The 27627-nt window shown below is 32.0% G+C and overlaps 1 long non-coding RNA gene across 1 annotated transcript in view; it reads left to right on the forward strand.

Annotated features, from left to right (window-relative positions):
- LOC117113540 overlaps positions 1-27267 on the forward strand; it is a 28078-nt gene extending 811 nt beyond the window's left edge. Inside the window, exon 2 of the long non-coding RNA XR_004446227.1 lies at positions 26047-27267. This is a non-coding gene — a long non-coding RNA (uncharacterized LOC117113540). The remainder of the gene's footprint in view (positions 1-26046) is intronic.
- Positions 27268-27627: the final 360 nt, after the last annotated feature.

Consider the following 27627-nt stretch of genomic DNA (forward strand, 5'->3'; position numbering starts at 1 on the left):
ATATAATTAAAATATATGTGTATATAAGTACATAATAAATAACTCTACTCCACTTGAGTATTCTGAGAGTTAGTGCTGTTCCACATATTCATAGCTAAGCTGCTTCCAATTGGATTCTACTTTGTAGGCAGGAAACCAAGATATATACTTTACCTTTTTTAAATTATGTACAATATATGTTAAAAGTTAATACTGGTACAATATTGGTAGTTGTAAAAAGTTATAGGCCTACTAGTTTATTTAGAATTTACAGATTATACATTTATCAATAAAATGTATGGAATACATGTTTATACATGTTTGAGTGCATGACGATCCTACCACATGATTCGATCATATCCTTCCAATTCTAGGTATCTCACCTTACCTCTTCTCTTGTGTCTTCGGAAAGCTCTGCAAGCAGTGAAGAATACAATGACTTAAAATTTAGATAACTTCTAACTTTTTAATGATTTGTTGTTTTTAAACTAATTACATTGTGACAAGCATATTCTTATAAGTAGGTTGCAGTTTGGCCCAAAAGAAAATGAGTAGAAATGCCTGGAGCCATTGCTAGACCCTCAAATTTCCGACCTTACAGCACTACAACTAATTATAAAGCAAGTGCTAAGGATGGACACATGTCGGACTCAGCTAAGCAAACACTTAGTACAAGAAGCCAGAAGGTGTAAACAGTTTCGAAACATGATGACAACATGTTTCCTATTGCGAGGAACTTTGTAATCATGACGATTGTTAACCGGTGGGCCTTGATATCCTCGCAAATCTGCATGGCTCCAAAACAGCTACACTGCAAAATCTCAGTTTACTTGTATCCCATTGGATGAAAATAGACTGGATTTAATTTGCCTCGCAGAACTCATGTTTAATGAACGCCAGGAGTGTACTCTGTAGTTTTTACCTGAGGCGAATTTTGCAGCAAACGAGTGTAAATTAAGGTGCTGATTTGGTTGATGTCCTGCGAGTTCTCAGTCGAGTTTCCTTCCCCATGGCGCTAATTTATTTAGCAAAATTTGAACTTAATTTTACAATGGATTTTTACAGTTTTGCCACATGTTACAGGCTGATATTATAGAGTACATAATTGAAAGCATTTGAAATACAGCCGCCTGAGGCAGAGAAACATTGGATGTATGGTGGCGGTTGTCAATCTGTATCATATTCACCTCAAATTATCACTTCATTAGTATGCAGTCATCTTCTGACATTGATACTGTCTTCATAAGTGCTAATGTATCCATTTTAAGCTCAATTTCAATCTTATGATTAGCTAATTTTTAGCTCCAGTTTTCATAGTTTACAATAGTTGCTTGTTTCTGATTTGGTGAAAAATTAAAGGGAAAAGATGGTTTGCTTTTGTTAATTTATTTAATGGTTTATCTCTTGCGAGTAGTTTGGATGATGAACATGATTACTTGTTAAACCCCTTTAGTTGGTACTGCTTTCTGGTTCCTATGTGGAACACTAGGAATGATTGCGATCAACTTTCTTATTATGCCATTCATGTATTTGTGCGTAAATGTTATGATGTCATGCTGGGTCCCTAAACAAGCAAACTCTAAAACGGTACACACACTGGTTTTGAATTTTAGTGGTTAGCTTTAGACATGTTATTGATTCCTATTTTCGTGATTTAATTTTCCAATTAAAAGCAATGAATGAACCCTCCAACCCCACCATGGCCTGTTTGTGCTGGCAGTTGTCAGGATTACTTCTTTGCATGGTATTCTATATTGTGTGTGTACTTCTAGTGAGTCATTTAGCTATCACCTTATTTTTTCGGTGCACCGTATTGTGTGTACTTTATTAGTGAGTTATTTAGCTATCACCTTTTTTTCATTGATGTGTTATTCCTAGGGTGACGGAATTCGATAGCTTCACCTTTACACCATCATCATCTTCTTCAGTGACATTCAGTAGAATACTGTCATATACTTTTCTAGTAAGCCTAGTAATAGCTATTTGTCAGATTATTCCATGTTCAATTTTAATTTGTAAAACTAACCAAAAATATGTTGCATGATGTTATACCCAAGGCTACTAATATTAGTACTGTAATAATATTGCTTATGCAGCTAAGTAAATAGTTATGTAGCAATAGCAGCGGTAATTCTCATTTCCTATGCTAGAAATAGTTTTTATTGTGATTTTTTTTCTCGGGGCTCTCTACAGAACATCTTAATTTTGGAATATCCCTTAAATTATACCAAAGCAAAAACATGCAGGCATTAATTTTTCATAGATATACCATCATAAAACCAAGATAAGTTAATAAGAAAAGTTGTTAGGCCCTATAAAAAATATTATTAGTTTATCACCCTCTCTGGGCAGGAAAAGTGATGAGGAAGGGAGGCTTTTTTTTTTATTTTTTATTTTGCTAAAGCCAAATATTACCCTTGGGTTGTTTGCTGGTGCATTGATATTCAAAGTAAAACATGATTTAGATAATGCAAACGATATCTACTAACTATTTAATAAAATAAATGAAAAAAATAAATAAATAAAATAAAATTTTTAAAAAATGAAAACATTTTTTTTTTCCAGTACCCATAGAAGGCATGCGCACAAGGGTGATAAACTAATAATTTTTTTTATTGGGCCTTATTCTTGTATAACAGGCAGTAATGCTGACTCTATGTCTCTGTAACTTGAGTTAAGGACGGTTGGACCTTAATGATATAATAGGCCATATAATTATATGAAATTAAAGTTAGTAAAAATAAAATAAAAATAACATATTTGTCATCAGATATGTTATTTTTATTTTATTTTTACTAACATATCTATCATCAGGTTGATGGTAATGCAGATAAACCAAAGATAACATAACACAACAACTTTATTTCAAAACAAGTGACTCAGGCTCAATCAAAGCTGTTCTTCCCTGGGGTTGTGCATAAAATACAAAATTGAAAAGTTTTTAGAATTAGAAATTTGAAAGTTAAAACTACATGTTTATGTTATTTTGAAAAGCAAAGTATATGTATCCTAGCTATCTTTATATCTTTAAAATTATATTTGAATAAAATCAAATTAAAAAGTGCCAAATTTTAACCAAAAACATTTACTTGAACTATTTTATTCCATCATTGCATAAATAACTTTTTGCTTGCACAAACCAGGGTCCCTGTAGGGGTATTGTCCTTTGAAATTGGTTGACTGGTCCGATACTAGTATATTTCTTTGAGGTGGTGGGATATTATTTTGGCTTGCTATTGTCAAACAACATGTTCCCACAGTATTATCTGTCATATGATATCTGTATACCTAGATCACATTTATTTTCAATGCATTATTTTTTATTATTATGCTTATCAAGTTATTATACTTGGAATGACTTTTTAAACAGCAGTAGGATTTTTCTTTTCTTTTTTTTATCTCTTGGTGCAGTGTTCTTCAAACTCTTTACTGCATGGCCTTATTGAGATTCTAGGCACCAAGCCTCGGCTTAGTTGTGTCGGACCAACATACAAAAACCTGGCACGAAGTTCTAAAAATGACATGGTCTTATGATATACAATAATTTGATATCTGTTCTATAAGTGACAAAATTTCATATAAACCTCATATTCGTATAAAAAAAAAAACCTTATATTTTTTTTTTATAATTGGTCAAATAGTATTATTGTTGTTATTATTTTCTCCTAGACAGCTTTGCAGCCCTCTTAAACCTTTTTGCAGCTCAAAATTGGGCCACAGCCCATAGCAGATCGTCATCTTAGTGCATGTTTATTCATCTCAATCAAGTACACTACCAAATGTAGGAAATGCACTGTGATGTTCTATTTTAATGATGATGATGATAAATCATTAATTGTAGTAAAGAAATAATGATGATAATGATACAAATAACAACAGCAGCAGGAAGTTCAAATCATCAACAAATCAACAATAGCAACAGCAGAAGTAGCAGCAACAACAAAACACTGAACAATTAGTTGTACACAATAGAACAGTAACCAGAATGCTCTTCAAAATGTTCTGAGGATGAATAAGGAGGTTCATTATTTATCTTAACGAATTAATGTATATTATTCACATTGCTAAATAACTCTTGATTTGTATGAACTTTTTACATTAAGAATTTGAAATGAAGAGGAATTGATTTAGTTGAATTTAATACAGCAGTAATTAGTTGTACACAATAGAACAGTAACCAGAATGCTCTTAAAAATGTTCTGAGGATGAATAAGGAGTTCATTATTTATCTACGAATTAATGTATATTATTCACATTGCTAAATAACTCTTGATTTGTATTAACTTTTTAAATTAAGAATTTGAAATGAAGAGGAATTGATTTAGTTAAATTTATTACAGCAGTAAGATTGGAAGAGCATTGATACAGATACCGTAAAACCTTGAATTGAAGCCCAGTGGGCTTAACCTCGAGATGAAGCCCATCTCGAATTGAAGCCCCCTCTTTAGTTTGCAAAATTAGACTCAAAAAGAAGCCCATCTACTAAAGAAGTCTATGGACCTCTTTTCAAGATAGCATAGCTTCTTTAGTACAGTACATACACTGTACATGAATTTCAGAAAACAAAATAAATTAAATACAAGCTTGGTTTATACAGTAGTTCAGGTGATTTAATGCCAGTTAAATACACTCCATGATACAGATTGATGTTACAGTGGCCTTATTTATTTTTTTATAGTACAATTTCACAAAATTTACAGCATTCATTTTGAAAAGAAGCTCCCCCCCCCCTTCTTTACTTTGCAAAAGTAGTCTCAAAAAGAAGCCCATCTTGAAAAGAAGCCCATCTCGAAAAGAAGCCCATCTTGAAAAGAAGGCCATCCAAAGTTCGCAAAATAAAGAAGCCCAGGGCTTCAATTCGAGGTTCGCGGTATTTGACAATTTGTTATGGTGCAACCTTTAGTCTGTGATTTATTATAATATCTAAACAAAATTGGTAAATAATAAAAGCATTTGAGAGTTTTCTATCTTTATATGCTGTTTTGCTTTCTCACTGATCGAGTATGGCAGTGATATGCAGTAATTGATTTTCGTAATTGATTTTCAATTGATTTGTGTAGGGATAGGGCAATTATGCATTCTACTGTAGTGGTTCATAGAACAAGTAGGATAACTGTCACAATTCACCATATGGCTTTGGCCTCATCACAGATTCACACTTAACCAAACAAAAATATTTTACACAAACAATTGGATTTAAACTTGAATACCTCCAAGTATATTTTCTCCCCCATAAGGAGCTTAATCGATGATTACCGGTAATTTAAAGGGTTTGGATGACCAGTAGTGGTTGGTGTATTTTTGTATGGGGTGTATGGTGTGTGAACAATTTATTTATTTAGTTTTCGCAATCAGTTACAAAAGTCTGGAAAACTCCATGGATGGTCAGATTATGTTTTCTTAAAGAGGTGCATCATTATCCAACTTATCTATTATGGGTTATAATGGGTTAGGAAAGTTTAGAAAGGATAATTGAAAGATTAGCATGAATTGATTTCTTTATTCCATATTATTCATTTTATTTTTTATGAAGCCAAAAGCAATTGTGTTTTAGCATAGTTACAAGGTCAGATCATCATTTTTATTTATCAATATTCATGGGAATAATAAACACAAATAAAGCTCAAATTAAATACTATATTTTTGGCCAACATATGAAATATTCTTTCTATTTCCCACCATATTATGCTTATATTGCTAGTGCTCAAAGCTTAAAAAAAAAAGCAATACTTTTATTATCTGTGCAAGTAGGTATAATTAATTTCTCTTGGTCAAACTGTCATGGTCAAACTGTCATGATCATGATTGAACGGTCTTGGTCAACAGTTTTGTTCTGTCGTGGTCAAACATTTGTGGTCTAACCATGGCGAAATTTCTAAAAACTAATTCCTCTATGGTCTAACTGTCAGAGGCTACGTTCAGACTTGGAGATAAACCAGGCTTGAGTTAAGCCCGGCTGAACATTATGCCCGGCTTAACTTCGCCAGGCGATCAGACTAACGCGATTAGCCTGGCGCAAGCATTTGCATAATAATAAACCGTAACCAGGGTACGTGTTTCAAAACATTGCTTAGCCCGGCTTAGAAAAGTTAAACACAGTGGCATGCCAGGTCTAGTTACTATAGGAACACAGCCTGGCTTGACATAAGCCACCTAGTTCAGACTGGCAGGTGGATAAACCCAATGAGTTGAGCTGGGTTTATCCACGTAGTCCGAACTAGGCCTTAGTCAAACAATTCTAGTCTAACTGTCTTTACAAGCAGTTCTAGTCTAACTGTCTTGGCCAAAACAGTTTTGGTCTAACTGTCTTAGTCGAACAGTTCTGGTCTGTCTTGGTCAAACAGTTTAGGTCTAGCTATCTTGGTCAAACAGTTGTGGTCTAACTGCCTTGGTCAAACAGTTTTGGTCTAACTGTCTTGGTGAAACAGTTTTGGTCTAACTGTTTTGGTCTGACTGTCTTGTTCAAACTGATTCCTCCAAAACTGTCCTTAGTAGGGATATAGCTCAACGGAGGGATGTCCCAAAGGAGAGGCTGTACTGTATATAAATACAATTCTATTGTAGCTTTTAATTAATAATTGTTATTGTCTTTGAATGCACCGTCAATAGACGAGTGCCACTGTAACAAATGTTTAAGTTCAAATAAATAAACACCAGGCCTGTGAAAAATATGCATTCAAAAGGGTTGGCACTATTAGGCCTAAGGCGATAATGCGCTTTATAAACATTGGAAGGCGTAACTTTCACTTTATCTAACATTAATGTTTTAGGCCTACTGGTGTGTCGTTTTAATCAATAGATAATCTGTATGGCAACGATGTTGGGACTGAGCTAGCTGTACGACTGTTCATTCACAGGGTGTTGTACTAGTTGTTAATTAATAGACAGCGATGATTATTGCATTAATTCGTCTGGAAATTGTTGTTTATTAACCGTTTGTTCAGTTTCTAAAAGTTGATTTTTATGTTCCGGACCGAATAAAACGTCTGGAATTCCGAATACGGAGATTCGGTTTTCGGAAGGAATTTTATTAAAGGAAGAATAGGAGTGGTTTTGGGAATTGAAAAAGAAAGTTGGTTTAGCGTGAAATTCGGTTTTCTGTGCATTTGGAATTCGGAGATTCCACTGTATTTTTTTTTTTTTGTAGTTAGTTTCATTTTATTCATCATAATAACATAAACATTGTTCAACATTTTATCAATAATTAGTTTTGAATTTGAACATCAGTTAGTACGTTAGGCTTTCCAGCTTGATTGGGTGACTTGAAAACAAATCCATCACTGCTATAACAGGTCAGCATTGGTTGATTTCAACACTGTAGTTGAAACTTCAATTTTCTAGCGCTGACGATTTTCATTTTTTTTTTTTGCCAACATACTTTTTTCCCAATTTTGAGGGCTAGGTTTCAGTCTGAAATGGTCGATACACCAATATTCCAGCTTACTTTAGGTCACTTTGCACCCTAGTAATATTGCCGCAATATTGCGGTTACTGGCTTGCTCTGTCTGAAATGGTTTACTCGATATTGTGGCAGTAAAGCCAGCATGGGCATTTATGCATAAAAAAACAAGGTTAAAGTTGAAAACAATTGCGTGGTGGTATTTAAACCGCCAATATTAAAGTATTCACGCAAATAAGCACCCCGTTTGAATAAGCGCCCCTCTCAAATAAGCATGAAAATTGTCTTAAGCGCCCCTCCTAATTTGAATAAGCACCCTCAGTGTTTATTCATTTTTTAAAACAATAACTTGTGATTGATTTTTTTTTTTAGCAAACGATAATCTAACTAATCCCTAGACTGTTTTCTTCTTATGTCAATTTCAAAATGAGGATATTTTATCCTGGACAGATGAGAGCTCCCTGCCCAGTATCTTTCCAACATTCCTCTCTTCTTACATTTGTCTACTTCTCTTTCTCTTTTCCCAACAATTTGCACCTTTAGCACATTTTCATGTGAGTTTGCAAGAAGCCCTGCAATGATCCTGCTAATCTCAATCGGCAGATGGCCAACAAGCTTATACACCACCACCACCACTAATTTCATCTGTTGTTGAAACTCACAAAATTCTTGTCACAAGCCATGCTTTCTAGACCATTATCTTTTCTGCACCAGAACCATTTGTAATCTTCGGTTTTCGGATGTATATATATAATTTTTTCATTTAAAATTCGCCCATTGAATTTTCCAGGTTCCAAGAGGAAGCACTCCGTTTGAATAAGCGCCCCTCCTAATTTGAATAAGCACCCTCAGTGTTTATTCATTTTTTAAAACAATAACTTGTGATTGATTTTTTTTTTTAGCAAACGATAATCTAACTAATCCCAAGACTGTGTTTTCTTCTTATGTCAATTTCAAAATGAGGATATTTTATCCTGGACAGATGAGAGCTCCCTGCCCAGTATCTTTCCAACATTCCTCTCTTCTTACATTTGTCTACTTCTCTTTCTCTTTTCCCAACAATTTGCACCTTTAGCACATTTTCATGTGAGTTTGCAAGAAGCCCTGCAATGATCCTGCTAATCTCAATCGGCAGATGGCCAACAAGCTTATACACCACCACCACCACTAATTTCATCTGTTGTTGAAACTCACAAAATTCTTGTCACAAGCCATGCTTTCTAGACCATTATCTTTTCTGCACCAGAACCATTTGTAATCTTCGGTTTTCGGATGTATAGAATTTTTTTCATTTAAAATATCGCCCATTGGATTTTCCAAGTTCCCAGAAGAACCCCTCAATTTTCATATATTTCCATAAGCGCCCCCCCCCCCCCAATTTCCACTATGTTTTCATAAGCGCCCCGTTTGAATAAATGCCCCGTCTGAATAAGTGCCCCTCAAAAAGGGCAAAAAATATTTTAAGTGCCCGGGCGCATATTCGCGCGAGTACGCTTTGAGACAGAAAAGCGTAAGATTACCACAACATTGTGGTGTGATAGAGTATAGACTGTGTGAAAGAATATAGGCTGGTTATTGTGCCGGCATGCTTACTGTAATATTGCGGCAACGTCTATCTGAAAGGAGTTTTAGAGACTGGATTTGATCTTATATTAAGGCCAAGGTACTTTATCATTTAATGTGCTACAATTGTCTTTTTTCATACACAAAGATATTCTGAAAGTCCTTGATGCATTTTACTACTCTTTTCTTTTGAACATAAATACCCAGCACAATGTGCAACACCCTATTCCATCCTTTACACCCTGCTGGGGAGTAATCTCATGTATTTTGTTACAATAAATACTACTAACAAAATATTCACATCCTTGTAGACTCCCTTCATGTACCTACAATTGAAGATAACCAAATACAAATCAAGTGCCTTTGCTTCTGTGTAGCTATGAGCTAAAAGTAATAATTTAGTCCGAGTGTGATCCATTTATTATATAGCGTTTGTGGTGAAATATTGTGATGGTGGTGGGTTCATTGACATTGTCATGAGCACTGCTTAAGATGATAGATCAGCATGATGAATATACTTAGGAATAATTATAATATTAAATAAATATGAAATTGGTATATGGCATAAAAATGTTAATTATATTTCAGTGAGCTTTTTATGGCTACAACCTCACTCTTATGTGTTCATACTATTACAAAAGGTAAAATATCTTGAGTTGTACATGTACAAAGCTTTGTCTCAATTCTTAGCCTTGTTGCGTATTGATTAGTATCCAATGATTAACTGCAGTATATAGCAAGTATTATCCACCATCACCAGTCATGGATAAAAACATCTCTATGAAATTTATTGTGAGCATTGTTTTTAAGCACGGTGTGCGGCAGTAAACGGCCTTAATGTCGCCTTAATCCTTATTATCTACTTGATGACCTGTCGCTAGGCGATGCCCTCTCGAAGTTGCAGCTCATTTATTTTCATAGCAATTAGTTTTTTGTTTGTTTCAGATGCCGTTCGGCTGCTTATCTTGATCGTATTTGTTGGTATTTTCTTGAGTACAAGATCACTAGTACGAAATACTTGAATGGTTTAAATTATGGGATGTGGATTTTAGTCATTCTTTGTTGATCTTGACACTGTGTTTATCAGATCTATTCCATGTCAAAACAAGGTCATGATCAGCTCGAAGGCTAAAGAAACATTTTATTTAACATAATTACATGACGCTTGACATTGTGTCCCAATGTTCTGTAATTCTCCTATTTCATATCATCACATATAATACTTGTTTTTTGACAGGAATATAAATGTCACATAATTTTTAAGTAGCAATAATTTTCCAGACTCAATGAAATCACAATTTCAAGATTAATCCAACTCCCACACAGGGAATATGCATTATAATTGTTTATTGTCATAAGTGTTTGTTTGAATTTCATTGTTTCTACAGCTTCCATATTGAAGTAGGCTCGTGATTGAATCCATACGTTTACAACATTGTGCTTCAGTTGGTAATTGAGTGTAGAAGATAATAATAGGTACAGTAGTGGTATCGCATTATAGGCTATCAAATGCTACAATTGCTGTACAGAAATAACAAACTTAAAATATATTTTTTAATTGCTTAAAGTTTATTTAAATTGAAAGTCATAATGAGAAAAATGTTCTGACCAAATAATAGATGCATATATAATACCTTTCTTTTATAGATATATAGACATAGCTTTAATTTGGCTAGTAATAAATTTAAAATTTTCATATTAAAAGGCACTAATTAAAATTTAATATTAACAAATAAAATTGATATAGTATCTTGAAGTTAATAAATTATTAAATCCTTTTAAATGTACAGTAAATTCAAGACATGTATGTACAAGAAATGTATGGAGGAAAAAATTCGCCAAAGTTTTCCATTCAAGTTTGAAGCAACATTCTTATTTAACTTCAGATTTTTTTTTAATTATTTTGGAAGTTTAAACAAATAATATCAAAAGTATTTATAATGTGTATATTTCCTTAATGCAGTCTTACACGTTCTTGGTAGTTGTTTTGGTATCATACTATATATAGGCTTGTGTTGGCTGATTTCCGCTGTCCCTTTTATAATTGAAGACATGTTGCCTGCAGTTTCCCTTTTTGTAATCAGAAATGTTCATGAATGTTGAAATATATTAGGAAAAGAAAATACACATCAAACTCTCTTAGGATCATAAATCAATATGATAGAATATATTCATATCAAACACCTTACATAAAAGAATTAATGACAATAATTTAATAGCGTGTTGACGATATCAGTATAGGCAATCATATCCACTACAAATGCCAGATTTCTCTTGTAATGGCTTCCATCCCCACAAATACTAGTACGTACGTGATCACAGATTCAAGTTGGAACTTACAGTTATATAAATCAATACACAATGAATATATGAATATGTGTGAATTAGATTGCAATTGTGTATGTGACATGTATATGGATTATAGTTATTTAAACAAATATGTGTATGATTAGTATTATTTCAGTATAAGAGAATAGTACATAAAAATGAATAAATATGCATATTTTACAAAATTGTTACAAAAACAACATCTGGTGTTTTGAGTGACGTTAATCAGTTGGCGTTGATCTGATAAGTCATGTCAATTAAAATTGATTTGAGCCGGATTATTACAATAGATTCAAATAAAATGTGGGTTGATTGCTTTTTTATTTTGTCAAGTACTTGATTTTAAACTTGAGTGAGTAACACATCCTTAATCTTGATCGTAAGTTTTAGTCTGTTCATATGTCTTGAGTTGTATGATTAAGAAAAGGATATTAAATGATACCTTTCTTAAACCTTTCTTGAAAATTTCACTGCTGCTGACTGGGTAAAAATGCTGTCACTGGTAATGTGTGCTTCTCCAAAGGCTTACCTAAAGTTGTTATATTTGGCTTTGATTTTGAATTTATTATTAGTAGTAGTAGCAGTAATTTTTGTTTGATTATTTTTAATTTTTTTATTCAAATTCTCATTTAATTATCAAAGACAAACAATATTATTGTTAATCATGATTATTATCATATAATAATGATGGTAATTAGTATTGATAAAAACAATTATGGAACCTATATGTAACCTTTTAAAGATGGAAGCCCATAGGATCACAGGCATCATGTCACTATTCTACATAGTGATGTACTGGCTTAGGCTAGGTAGTAGGGAGTTTTTGATTGCACGACGACGGTGCAATACGAGAACGTTACGGTCACCTCGTCGAGTAGATTCTGGAACGCAATTTCGCCAAATCTACGTATGCAGAGAACGTAGGACGCCAGGTAGGACAGTCATGCATGAGTGATTTCGTTCTAGCGTCGCATCGTCACACAAATTAAAAGTTCCCTATTATTTTGAGCCAGTTCCCTCTCATCTAGTCAGAGTAAACAAATAATAGACCACAAAAATATCCTCAACTAAAATAATATAAACACCATCTGTAATATCAGCTACTTAAACACAGTGTTGGAATAAACTCAGTGTTAGATCCCCATCCACCTCCCCATCCCCTTTTCCCCTCCTAATCTCTACTATAATTACAATTTTATGCAAAAAAAAATTTGTTTTCTATAAATTTTCCACCCTTAAAATCTTTAATATATCAACTTGCCATTTATACATGTGGTCCTGAAACTTATGTATTATAATTTATAATTTCCACACTTTATTAGTACTACAGTATATATCATAAATTGAAAAATGCTAATTAATCAATGAGCAAATGGGGAGATACAATACAAATGTTTTCTCTTCTTCCTACATATCCCTTCAAGCCTCCCCTTGAATAAGCATTTCCTTAGCTAGGCTGCTGTATATTGTCTAGGGTAGCAAGCCAGGCTGATTTAATGGAATATATTAAAGTGTGAGTTATTAGTGTTGCTAATTTGTGTTGATAACTAATGACATTCGTGCCACGGATCATTAACGATATCTCTTCCATTTAAATTTGTCATCATTTTCAATCAGTTACAGTCATCAATTCCATGGTTATTGGACACATTCCTTTATTGCACAATTAAATGTATAATTGTTAAATATGCGTTTGTATTGCGTCAAATCTGTGTAATTGTTGCATTTTGAATCAAATTTGTGTAAATGTTGAATTTAGTTAATTGTTACCATAATTGTTGTTTTGGTTTATCAAAAATCACTTATTCATGCCAAAAACAATACTGTTTCTAAGGGTGATACTAATTCTCAATGTGCTCTAAAGATTATTTTGAGAAATATAAAACAACCAACAAAATTGAATTAAATTTCTGAGGAATAATGAATATTATCACCAAATAATTGTGTTCATATTAGTCAATCTTATTTTGAAGTAATTGTTTATTTTATTATTATTATTATAATTATTATTATTATTATTATTATTATTATTATTATTATTATTATTATTATTAATAATAATATCTATTATGAGTTATATCTATTATGAGTTGAATGTGTTTGCTATCTTCATTCTATTTATTAACTATTAATAATGTCACTGTGCTAAAGCTGCAAATCTAAAATGTCAAATAATTAAAAATAATGTTGAAAAAGAGAAGTTTTTTTAATAAAAAGTTTGCATCCACTGGTGGAAGTTGCTGTCCAATGAGAAGGCAAGGCATTCCAAAGGGCCAATGAGGGCCAAGACATTTGAATTCACATTGTGAGATGAATTTATGTAACAATTTCAACATTTAAACATTCTGCATTTATGCTTTAAGAGTTGAAATATATTTTTTTGGTATTTTAATGATTGATTGATATATTAACAAAGCCTTCCTTAATAGAATACAGTATATATCTTGTAAGTGGATTATGTTTTTCTCACAGCATATAAAAACAGGAACAAATGCTTAATTATAACTAGCAACATATTCATCATTTCTTTGAAGACTTACTGATTTTGGCATACTACCGTATTCAAAAGAATGCAATTGTTCATAGGATTTATTATATTTCGGGTCTAAATCTAGTTAATGGTAACTAAAGTAATATTGGGTAGTTTCATCGTAATATTTAATAAAAATTATGAATGTAAAAAAGTATTGATTATTATATAATCTACTTTGGTAATATCGGCTAATGTAATTCCAAGGACTATCCTAGCTATGTTTTTCAATAAAAGGAAAACAAGATTATGTATTTGCATTTGGCATAGCTAATGGCAGTCACGTAGTCATTACTGCATAAAGGAATGAGCTGTCAGAAGAAAATCGTAGTACGCCTCTGCATCTTGTGATAGGGTGACCAATTTTAACCTGGCATAGGCATAAGAATAAACTTTAAAAATAAATAATAGTGATAATGTATTGGTTGTCTGTCAACTGAACATTACTCATGATGCTTCACTGCAGATTACAGAATGTAATAATACTGTATTATTATGATATTAATATATTCTTGGTATCCACTAAATATGAATATTACTGTATGTTGCTTTACCTAACATCCATAGATCTAAAAATTTAATAAGGATAAAAAAAATATTGATATATCATCATTAATCACCAACTGAATGTTGTTCATTTTATTTTCTTTTTGTTTTGTTTTTGTTTTTGTTTTTTTTTTGATAATTATAATGACACAGTATAATATTTGTAAGTTGGAGAACACTGCCTCTTTGTTGAGCTGCCATTGGGAGGAACCAAACTATACTGATATCTACAAACTCAGCAATATCCATGATGCTTTTACCTAATTTTTAAATTTATATTATGAATCAAATAATAGAAAAATATAGTTTTCATTATTCAAAAAAATAATATTTCAACATGGGTTTTAATAATTTATGCATAATAATTTAGATAAAATTATTTCTATCAAATTTTAATGATTACTTTTAACACTGCAATATATTTGAATGACATTTAATTCAAAATATCCTCTAGGCAATTACTTTTGAATTGATCAAAAGTAAAGTTTGTTGTCCTGTTTTCAATGGCTGCTGTTGAGTTCTCGCATATATTGTCCCCTAGTTGAACCAATTAAAACACGCAGTATAATTCCCTTACCATGAGGGTTAAGGTAGAGTAAGGATGCAATGTAATTCCCCAATCGTGGCCCCTAAGACAGAGTACCTTTGGTCATCCAGGAACCCTCATGCAACCCACAAATCTCTCATGGATGGCTATCATACCGAGCATACTTGAGTTAACAGACACATATTATAAGAAACATCTACAGAGATCACAAATCACTCATGAAACAAGGCAGAGTTTAATTACAATGTGACTTCATTTTCAGTTCAATGTGCTCCAGGGGTGGGGGGAACTAATTTACCTTCTGGTGAAAGTTTACTTTGGTCTTTTATTATAGTAATAATATTGATGGAAAATATGAAATAATAATAATGATCAGAGTAAAATTGGTAAACTGATAATTCAAAATCAAGACAAAAATAATATAATTCTTATATTTTAAGATACTTTATAGTAATACTGTATTTATCAAATATTATTTAAACAGCATTGGTATTAGATTTTTTTTCATAATAACTGTTTGTAGATTTTATCAAAATATATAGATATCATTAGACTACATTTAGATACTAATATTTTTTAGTTGGAGTAAGCATTTCCTTTTTAATTGTTTTAATTTGTAAAATTATTTGACAGTTAAACAATGAAACTTAATTGCTGGAAACCCTGGTCCTTGCAAAAGTTTGGTTGAAAATTTAGAACATCTACAAAGAGGCAAATTCATAATTAATTATCAAATACAAACAAATGACAGAATTGATAATAGAATGCAAAAATCAGTAGCTCTTATTATAGTACTCTTGCAATGTCAGTTGCTAACCGAATGTTCTTAGGCTGTTGCCTTAAGGATACATTAGCTTAATCTTCCTCATCTTTCGTGGTTACACAGCTGAATGGGTGCCAATTTGCCCAGGGTAGTTTCCCCATTTTAACGAAGTTGGAAGAAGACCCCTTCTTTTTCTCATTTCATATGTTACGATTTACACTATAGGAAAATAATAACCGTGTGTTATTGATGAGAGAAATTTTGTGGAAATCCCCATTTGTCAGCACAAAGAAGCTTAGATGAAGCATATTGAAATAATACGATTGATGGCTATGATGTCAGATAGTCACTCTATTTTTAAATGCCAAATTGAAATGTTTGTTAGAAATTCCTTAATTTGAAAACACTTGGTAATAATAACATTAAGATTAATATTTTATTTTTTAAATGCATTGTACCTAATTATTAAAATTAAATAATAAGATTTGTAGAGTTTAATGTAGTTGGAATTGGTATTATAACTATAAATGCAATTTGGAAGTAATCATCATAATTCATAATAAAAAGATTTAAAACTTCGTTTAATTCTAAATTTTTTCACGGAAGCTTTAATGTTTTTCCCCCACTTTGCTAGCCATCCTCTCCAAGCTATTTAGTTTAGTTTTTCTATTTTCAGGAGAAAATCCTGCTCTCTTTTTATAGTTTGGGTTTGACACATGGAGGTCTAAGGTGAGCCTAGAATCTGAGTAATAAATACTCAAGATCTGCCACAATGTTTATGAATATTTTACTGTCATTCATTGGTGAAGATTTTGGAGTGATAATGGATATTTGTCCTGTTAAGATTTGACATATTTAATCGGCCATATCTGTATTCATGCTCAGTGTAGCGTGAAACTAAACCTGAATGGCGTGTGCCATCGTGTCCCAGCTGTACTTATCAAAATTTTGATGACGGCCCTAATCCCATCACAACTAATGAGTGTTGCACTTGTGCCAGGCATTCAACATACTTTATTAATTTACCTTTTGTTTTAATTTAAAAGTGCTGGTTTTCAATATGAAACAAATTGGATATCTATATCAAATTAGCTTTGTTTCATTGTCATAGATTTTCACTTCTCAGTAAAGTTTATACATGTCTGGAGTACATTTACCATCTTATTCTTTCAATGATAAGTAATAAGGAGCAATCCATATCTTGCAAATCATATTTTTACAAATATTCTCTTTCAAGTACACGATGTTCTTAGCTCAACTTAATCTACTTTTTATTTCCTTTATTTATTTACTGGTACAGTACCTCAATAACCTCAACAAAGTAAATAGGGAGAAAAGAAAGCATATTCTACATGCACGGTATGTAAGTGCAAGGTGCAATATGAAACAAAAATTTGTTTTTTATTATTATTTATGTATGCTGTTTTGTTCACAATGTATTGTGTTGCAGCTCTCTGTAAAAACTACAGCCTTTTATAATTCTGCGAATATATTTTTTTAAATTTAGAATTGCAGTGTTACCATAACTTGGCTCAAGTTCTGTATGTCAATGACTTGCTTAAATTCCACTTCAAGATGAAGGACTTATCTTGTTTGTTCTAATTAGTCTTGCAGTATATATTGATCTCAACTTGGGGCTCCAGTCACCCAAGTTGGATGATAGCATTCTCAACTCTGTACTAGAAATATTCCGCATAATGTTGTTGTACATTGTTGTTCTTGTTTTGAATTACATAGCTAAATTAGATTAGGCTGTTTTATTGTTATGACTTTGATGCCTATCATTGTGCTGGTTTTTATTTGAGGCCGCGTTCATAAGAGAGATCCTACCACCACGGTACCTTTTGCTAATCAACTGACACAAATTTTATCCCCTAAATCTAATTTTCATCGTGCAGTAATTTGAAAATACTGATTATGCAAGAAATTGACCGCATCAACATAATATTTGACAAATTATTATAGGCCGAACAAGGGCGGTTATTCTTCAACATCTGTCATCTTTAGAAAACCAGTAGGGTAATTAATTAAAAATATAAACATCTGCATTCTTCACATCAATCTTCTATTTTTTTATTTTTAATATATATGTATCAGCCATAAAAATATGAATTAAATCATTTTCCTTCATCATGTCACTGCATTAGAAGCCAAATCAATTGTGTTTTTTTTATACTGTGAACCTGACCTCACTCTTTGGTTGTCTCATCAATTCATCCTTATCATATAGTTGAGCAACAACTTTAATTGACATCCTTATCTTATAGTCGCCTCCTCATATTTATCTTTATCTCGTTGTACGGCAGACGGTGCTGCCGAGGTGGGTGAATGTTGGGTTTTCGGGACCCAAGCCTTTTAGGGGCCTGGGCTACTAGTGTTAATAGGTAAAGAGTGATGAAAATGTGTGATTTGTCTTGGATAAATAATCGTGTAAAGTAAGACATCTAAATATCTGAAATGCCATATTTCCTCTACACCCACCAACGCCCTGTCACCCTCCACTGGGACTGCTACAAGATTGCTAGACCTATAGAGGTGCAGGCCAATAGGATGGCGGAATAGATCAAAAAGAGTAATATTAAAATGTCATTCAATTTTTACTCTGATAATCATTGAAATTAGAAATATTAATAACTAACTGGCCATAGTTTGTGAAACCTTCTCCCTCGCCCCAGGCCTACACTTCCCCGTCACTCAGTCTTGCAGCACCGGTTGCCTGCATCTCGCAGTTGTGTTAACTTGGGCACATCCTGTGCCGGCAACAACTCTATGGCCACTTTCTTTGAGCGTTTGGCGGTGCAATTCTTTCTGCTCATTGTCGATGTCACTCTGAGCAGATTATCATTCAAAGCAATGCATAACCCTGTTCGTTGCATTGCGGTCTTTATGGAATCATGTCAGCCAATGACCATCAGTGCAGTGGGTATTTGGCATCAATTCCACACTCATACTCATTTTGTTAGTCGTTGTCTCATGAATCCCTGTTCCATATTAATTTTTATTTTTCATCCTAATGTACGATAGTTGTCATTTCTCACTTGCTCTCATTTTCGCTTGGAATAATATTGCATTTGGTAAATATAATACTGCTATGTAGAATGCATATAGTGCCCTCTATTTTGAAGAATATAGTCTTAGAAGTAAATGAAAAAAAAAACCTAAAACTAATTATTCCACAAACTCATACTCAGCAATTCTCCTCCTTACAGTATGATGAATGTATTGTAAGCCACATTAACATATTTTGTAGACACAAACATTTCACATCTTACAGATGATGTTATAAATGTTTAGAGACTGTTGTTTTCAAATGTGTAGGCCTATATTTTGTATTCAAATGTGCTTTTTGTGCATTATCCTATTGGTTATTATAGCTGTAAATTCAAGTAATGCTGGGTTTTTAGATAATTTTATTCTTTGTCTTCGAAAAATATTGAATCTAACAAATGAATCAAAACTTCAAAGTAACAGAGAAAGATTTGCGAAGTAAGCAACCTTGGAGCTATTATTTTGTAATAAAGCTGGCATGTGGAGAATGAACTAAGGCGCTTGTTTGCATACTGAAGTTTACGAAGGAACGCAAATATATCTGACAAGTCATTTAGCAGGAATACTTACAACACTTAACTACTCATAAATGAAATTAAATTAATTAAAACTAGAATACAAGACAAAGAATTTGATTGTTGGTATTTATGTAAGATATTTGGAAGGAATTTAGTAAATACATGTTTGAGATGAGAAATTGGTATTAATGGTGAGATTATAACTTTTAACACAGTTTTTATTTTGTTTCTTGGTGTTACTTTTCTTTTGGTGGAACATGTAGTTCAGATTTAGTTTTTGTTAATATTATCATTTTTACTATTAATTATAATTTTTGTTAATAATACTATGTAGCTGTTACTAATTACTGTAAATGTATTTTATAAAATTAATATTGTAAATTAATTAGCAATGTGAATGTTGCTTCCTGGTACATCTCAACCTCCATCTTGTATACAGTAGAACCCCTATTAAGGGGACACCTTCGTGACCAAACAATTGTCCCTTCAATAGGAGTGTTCCCTGAATAATGGTTGGCTGTAGTATTTAAAGAATCATTTCCTTCACTTCACTGCCAAAAACCTGTCCCCTTAATAGAGATGTCCCAAAGGAGGGTTTCTGTATTATTTTTTTTTACATATTGCAATTACCAACTGTTACATTTAAATTGATGTAGTCATCATTATAATAAAAATATAAATAATTTTTAAATTTTATTTTTGATGAATACTCAGATTGTGTGTGTCTATGAGGACCTTATAAGTGAATGACTTTAGGAAATATGATAATACAACAAGTTAGAAATTAAATATTTAAAAGCAACTAGCTAAAAAACACATCAATCTGGTAGTCATCAAAATCATTATTTTAATTATTCAGATACCGGTATGTTATCTAATTTCATAAAATTTATGTAGCATTAAAAAAAATTGTTCTTGCCTTTCTTTTTTTTTAAATGGAAAATTCTAATTACAACCAGCATAATGCAGACATTGAAGTATTACCATAGCGACACCATTGTTACTGTTGCTTTGGAAACTATAAGTATTGATGTTGCTAGGAGGAGCAAATCTTTGACTTAAAAAAACATAATTTTTATTGATATGAATAATATTAGTGAATCATACTAACTTGTAGGTTGTACACAAACATACAGATTGATTTGCTATTGATTTTAGATATAAGGTGACAAAATACAATGCCATATGCTAAGCCGTATCAGAATCAGTAGGTTTTAAGGTTATTTTATTTCAACGTATCAGAATCTTTATTCAATTCAGTTTTATTTTACTACAAATTAAAATACATAATTTGAATAATAATACATTTATAAGGATAAATTTTTTTAAATGGCACATACATTTAAAAAGTGATTATAGAAGAATAGTTAAGAACAGAATATAAAAAATTTCAAATTCAGAATAATTAATTATAAAATTATTATTAAAATTGCACATATCTTTTGATATTTTTTTTTATTTTCTGATATTTGGTACAGTAATTGTAATGGTAATAATTGTTTATTAAAATATGTACTGATTTAATCAGGGATTCAATAATGTTCAAATAAAATTTATCTATCAGGTTGAGTTCTTGTTTGTTTTGTAGCATTTAGAGATTACATCTTGATGATATATTTGGATGGTAATTGTGGTAATTATTAAAGTGCTACTTAATAATTTAATGAATAACCTGTAAGGTAAATCATATGAATAATTAATGGTAAAATAATACAAATAAACATATTGGAAATATTAACTAGTTATTATGTAAATGAAAATTATTTAAAAGCAATACCAATGATTATTGCTTTTTGCCTAATAGCTCTATAATAGAGTGTACATGTAAATTTCAATATACATTGGAAATGCATGTTTTGCAGATAAGCTATCATATAGGCCTATAGGTATGTTGTCATAATATAGGTATACTAATGACCTCAAAAAGAAATAAGTGAAGTAGTTTAAACAAATGTTAGTCCTACCAATAGGACTATCACATTTTTGTTGGTATTTTTGTCTTTTTTTTTTAAATCTTTTTTTAATGTATAGTTAAATTAATTGTTTTGAGATAATATATTTGGTGTAGAAAGAAAAAGTCAAATCAAACCAATCGTAATAAAAGATTTAGCCATGATTTACCTATTATTCTCATCATACCTCTTTTTGCACTTTGTTTACCACCTATCCCTTCCATCTACAAGAATGTGGATGTTTCTTTGTTCTCTTGGATTTTTCTTTGTGCTCTAGCATTACCTACTTGCACCTACCACTGGTACTGTTATGGTGCACTGTAACCCAGGGAGAAGGTTGAGAAAATCTAATATTGTCAGTTTAAGAATGATGTCTGCAAGCTAAGATGAGCTTGCCACTGCTGATTGCTAGTCTAAATAAGGCAAGCAGTGTTTTGGAATGCATACTGGGTCAGTAGTCGGGTCAATCAGCACTACTTATTGACTGATACATTCTGGTTGGACGACTCCCTAGGCACAGTACGTTCTCCTCCACACGTGCCAGTCTCATTTTATCACTGATAAATGCTGCTGACTTAAGCACCCGTGCTGGCATTGCATTCTCTGTTCAGTGATACTGGCTAAAATGACACTCTTTTGTCTGTAGGCGTGGGAGTCTGCCGGCTTACAGACACGATTTATTTTTGCTATGCAATTTGTTTAAGTATCTTGGAATTACTTTTGTTCTCATAATATTTTATTGTGATGTGTTGAGGACAACACGACTTACAGTTTCATATTTTGTGTTTTTTCTTCCAAAATGTGCAATAACTTTATTTTATTTTTTATTTTTTTAAATTTTGCAAAAAACTACAGACTTGGTACCATTTGTTTTACAGTGTAAAGTCAGTCATCATCATCATCATCATCAAAATAAGTCATAAATGTTCATTAAGCCAGGATCTACTGTAGTATACATAATTTTATATGTGTACACTTAAAGTTCAACCATTATGTTGCATCCATAACTAAAAAGTATTGTCTTTTTATTTTCATTTTTAAGCCTTTTATTTAATAGCATAAAATGTAGGGTAAAGGTCAGGGTATTAAGGGATTGGATTACTCTATTACTTGACCTGTTGCAAAAATTAAAGTTAATAGCCCATTAAGACAGAGGCTAGAGCAGCACTGGGTGCTGATCGCAGTGGAGCCATGCTTATCTGTACGTAATATGCACTTCATTCTTCATCACTAGAGTACCTGATAAACTGTCGCTACCAGATCCCATAAGTTTACTATTATTATACTATCCTATCCACACATAATATCATTATATATTCAACAAAATTAATGAATAGTGACATGCTTTTTTTTCACAGAAATTAACCGAAAATATAAATTGATATGCAATATAATTAATTGTGACATGAGTTGACCATGGCATGAAATCAATGTTCAATATTTTGGTTGATGAGAAAATGTATCATATAACATTGTATTTCTAAAGATGTCTCTTTTTATTGTGTATATTTAATTACATGCTATTAAACAGCACTTCCGATGCAGAAATCCGATCCCGATTATTACTTCTCATCCAAGATCGGTGATCATTTTCTATAGCTTCTTGTTTCTTTGAGTATCGTTTATGTCTGTTTTCCTCCAGTTCTATGTCCCTTAGGAATTTTCAACTTGCATCTTCTGTGTCGTTAATGTAATTGATACAGTTGTGGAAAATATGCGATAGTAATGTTCTTGTTTTATATAGCCCTTCCACAGAAACTTCGTCTCACGTACTTGCCATGTGATTCAACTCTTTTCTGAGAGTCCCTGTTTTCATGTCTTTCTACATGTTCACTCTTATCTGTATTAACTGTATGTTTAGAATACCAGTGAACTTAAATTTATAGATACTAATTATGATGTGGGTCATTGATAATATTATTAAAATGTTATCAAATTTGTTTTATACATATTGGTTTGTAAATTTCCTACTAACCTTTCATCATGTTTTAAAAACCCTCATGTCTGTACATTTGTTGATAATGCTTTAATTAAGAGCCCTGAAAAATTGAAAGGCCTAATGCTGCATTGACGTAGGAATTGTTTGTCCTCATGTTTTCCGAGAAAGATGACTCAGGGACCGAGCGTTTAACATGAGGTTCAGACCCTTGACAGCCACCGACAGTGTGCTTAAAGTTACCATTCAGAATGTTGGCCATATTCCGATTTATCTATTTTAATAACACAAATGCAATTTTAAATCATAAGTTTGCTCTTATTGGTGTGTATATGTATATACATATATATATATATATACTGTCTCTTATACACTCATCAAAGAAATTTAAATACAGTGTTCAAATAAAGGACATGACAGTACATTGTGCAGCATAGCTTTCAGCAAATGTCCTATAAATAAATATATTATGTAATAAAATGTCTTCAGATGGGATTTGAACCTGCAACCTTTTTGTTGTCAAGGCGAACGTCACAACCATTAGACCACAGAGGCTTCATAGTTGAACAGATTCAAAATTAGAGTATGGTAGGTGAAAACAAAAAAAATAATGCCTGTTCCCATATAACTTTACAATACGTGATAAAAATTAATTTAAAACCATAGTGTTTCACGTTACTGTATATTTACATAAAAAGCTTATATACATTAGAAATTAATGAAGTATTCCATTGGTTGTACTTGTCAAAAAATGATATGATATCCTTTGATTATGTGAAGGTATGATAGCACTAGCCTAGATACCTGCATTTATGACATGCTGTGTCAGTTATAATGTGGTGAGCCTTGCTGCCCATGAAGTGACATGATGATGTACCAAAATAGTACAAGAGTTTATATTCACATACATTTCCTTAGATTTACTTGCGCTATTAACCATCTTCAACTTGAGGTACTATAGTATGTAAATCAAGAATTTATATTTAAATTTCATTTCTTTAGGCACTTAAACCAAGAGTCCCATACTGGTTACCCATTCCCAAATACTTCTGTTACTTTTGTATAAGTGGCGTGGAGTTGAATAGCTCAGTAGTTAAGGTGCTTGCCTCTGATCCCAAGGTCCTCGGTTCAATTCCTGTCACGAAAGGACTTTTTCTCACGAAAAAAACAACTCCACTCCCTAAGCCTCATAAAGAAGCTTCGCTGATTAAAGCATCACATTATTTCATGTGATGAAAGAGGGCCCCTGAATATCAGCCGACCTTGAAGGATACGTTGGTGTGAATTGTAGCTCTGCAAACTTTTACTTTCCAAAAAAAAAAAAGTGTTGAAAAAATGCCTTTTCATTGGCCATCCCTAGGACATGCTGTCAGTTACAACTTATAGAAAGGACCATTTTTTTTTTTTTTTTTTTTTCCATTTTTTTCAGTGAAAACAGAATTTCTTGAGTATAAGCCTACCTTGCAAAGTAGGTCCAACCTTGTGTTAGAGGGAGATGGGTTTAAGACAGAGGAATTACACAACTGCAGTACTCATCATGCTTCCAAATTATTTCCTTTAATTATTTTTTATGTTAAGCGTAGGCTTATTGAAAACAGTACATTGACCTTTATATGCTGAATTCTGTTTGATTGACAGTTAGTAATTTTGATACAAGTCACATTGTTTTGTCATATTAAAAGATATCTTAGCCCTGTCGGTCTTTACGTGTTCATCTTCAATATTTAGCCCCCTAACCTACTACAATTCCTGCATTTTATATTTGTTTTCATCAGAGGATGGCATCATACAAGTTGAATAGATATTCATGTAAGATCAATTTTTCAGGATCCTAGGTGATCTGTTTCTCACAGTATGGTGTCAGTCAAGTTTGATTACTAGTATAATATGATTATGTTCTTGGGAGCATCTCATTCTGTTCGTTTAAGTTATGGTCGACTGACTTGGAAATAAGAGGCACGCTTACAGTAGTGTTCTCAGGATTGGGTTCAAAAGTAATGGGCCATGTATCTCCACTAAGATGATGTTTCTCATACGTAAATGTTTCAATAAAATCCTATATTCACACATGGATTTGTTGTTTTTTGTTTTTGTCTGTTGTGTTTTTTTTTTGAGAGGGGATGTTTTGAAATTTGATTAGAACGTAGTAATGTATAATTTCTGTTTTGATATAATTACAGTACTTTTGTTATTTTATAAGGTTGAGTGGCATTTCATGGTCCATGGTGTTTTATATATGATTTATTTGGTTCAATTTACTTCCATCAATAATGTCACAGTGTTTATTATTTTCCCCAAATATTTTACAGAAGCTAATTACTAATTGCTTGACCTTCATTAATGATTGCATTAATTAACCGACCGATATATATCATTATGTTCAAATTGTAATTTATCAACCCCAGCATATGGTAAAATTGTAATTTATCAACACCATGGTAATTTTCAATAATTTGAAATTTATGTGGCTTGAGTTTGGATAATAAAATCACTATCAAAAGTGTTCTTGTAAATAAATGTTCTTTAAAAAAAAAACATTCTGTAAATATGGGTACTTTTAATATTAAACAGGTTTGCTCATGCAGTATGAAATTTATTTTTTATAATAACTATTATCACTCATTCCTTGCTGTATCTACTTCAGTAATAAATTTGCAAAAACATTAATTATATCAATTTGAATGATTCTGATTTTGCTCCTATTCTTCCTATCTTTATCTAATCTTTCACATTCTCTTTTCTGTTTCCTCATCCCTTCCTCACCTTATTTATATCAACATCTCCATTTTAACTTGATGCATGCAAATATTAAACATAGATAAAGTTACTTTTTCTATTTCATGGTTGAAAAATTGACTTTTCAACTTTGTTAATATGCACTTATTAGAAATATATTAATTAATAGATTTTAATGGTTTGACATTTTGTATTTTGCAGTTGATAAGGAATAAAGAATTGAGACCGATTGGAGTTCTTGTTGATAAAGAATGAAGACAGATTGGTGATCTGAAGAAAAGGAAACATTTGAAAGAGGCTTTAAAACCATAGAAAAATACATAGCATTCCTTTGGACAGGCATTTACGAGACATTTAACATCCTTTGACCTAGTAAACAAGGTGCAAACCAAGTTTAAGCAGATGCATACTGTATGTTGTGAGCTTTACCAGATTAAACATAGCAGTAGTTACTCAGTTTTACCATGGAGGAAATAATGTTTTATTTCCTCCCTGGTTTTACTGACATGGACTTCATTTGCATGGATGCTACTAAAACTTCCTCTTTGATGTGGTGGTTTTCATCATAAATAATTATAGAAATTTTTATTTTTGAATTAACTGCTGTTGATAGCTAATTTAATACAAAGACTGAAGTGGATGATAGGATTGTAGACTGCATCATGTCACTGTTTTGACGGTTTTAAATCGATAATGAAGAAACAAAAGAAGGAAATTGTTTAATTTAATTTCAAATAAATAACAATTTTGATGATATTATTTACAAAAAAAGTAACATGTATAATTACCAATTATGAATAATACATACCATTTGTATATAACTTTTTTTTAAATTTTCATTTCCAAGAAAGGAAATGTGTCCTTAACTCAACTTATTATGTTTTTGAAATAAATTTTCATCTGAATGAAGAGCGCCCTCTTTAAAAATAAGTTTTTAATAGCAATAGCAAAGTGCTTTTTTACACAGTTGTAGATAAGCCGTAGAGATCTTTTTATGATTTAAATTTGTATTGAAATTTACCTATGTGTTGTTGGTTTAATCTAGAAACATAATATGAAGAAGACAACAAATTCAATTAGAATCAACAGTTATGCAACACTGTTACTTTGTTGTTATCAATGTGCCAGTTTTACAGTCCATTGCATTCGTGAATACCGAGGCATGAATACCAAAGTATCCCGTGTAGTGGCCTGTGCATGAATGTCATGCTCCAACGAGTTGTTTATTATTTACGCCAGGCGGGACAGGGTATGAGGTCTTGTGAAGACGAAGGAGTCACTTAATTAAATATTGATAATACACTATTACGTTAGCTCATCCAGAAAATGACCGATACGATGCGTCTGGAATTCTATACGATTATGACTTTGAATAAAGCCCGAGGCTGTTTCCCACGCCTACAGGCCATAGAAAGAAAGCTACATCATGTCTTGTGTGATACGTTTGGTGCAAATATGATCATATTAAATATTCACTCCTCACCTGCATAAATGCTGTCCTGCTAACAGTTACAGCAGATGGCTCAACAACCAAATTTACTTCTCTTTTCTCAACCTGTTTTCCTATCATTGTGGTTTGTTTTTTTTTTTGTTTTTTTTTTTTTTTTTTTTTTTTTTTTTTGTGGTTTGTTTTTTTTTTGTTTTTTTTTTTTTTGTTCTTTTTTTTTTTTTAGTTTCTTTCATTTCCAGTAATTTTTCCAGGTTTACTTTGCATAACCACCATTTTTTCAGTGCTTCTTTTTTTATTTTGTTTTCTTTCCATTTTATCACGATGTAGGCCTA

This window comes from Anneissia japonica, unplaced genomic scaffold (genome assembly GCF_011630105.1).
Source record: "Anneissia japonica isolate Jap-2015-1 unplaced genomic scaffold, ASM1163010v1 scaffold287877_len585272_cov192, whole genome shotgun sequence".
In the NCBI taxonomy this organism is placed as follows: domain Eukaryota; kingdom Metazoa; phylum Echinodermata; class Crinoidea; order Comatulida; family Comatulidae; genus Anneissia; species Anneissia japonica.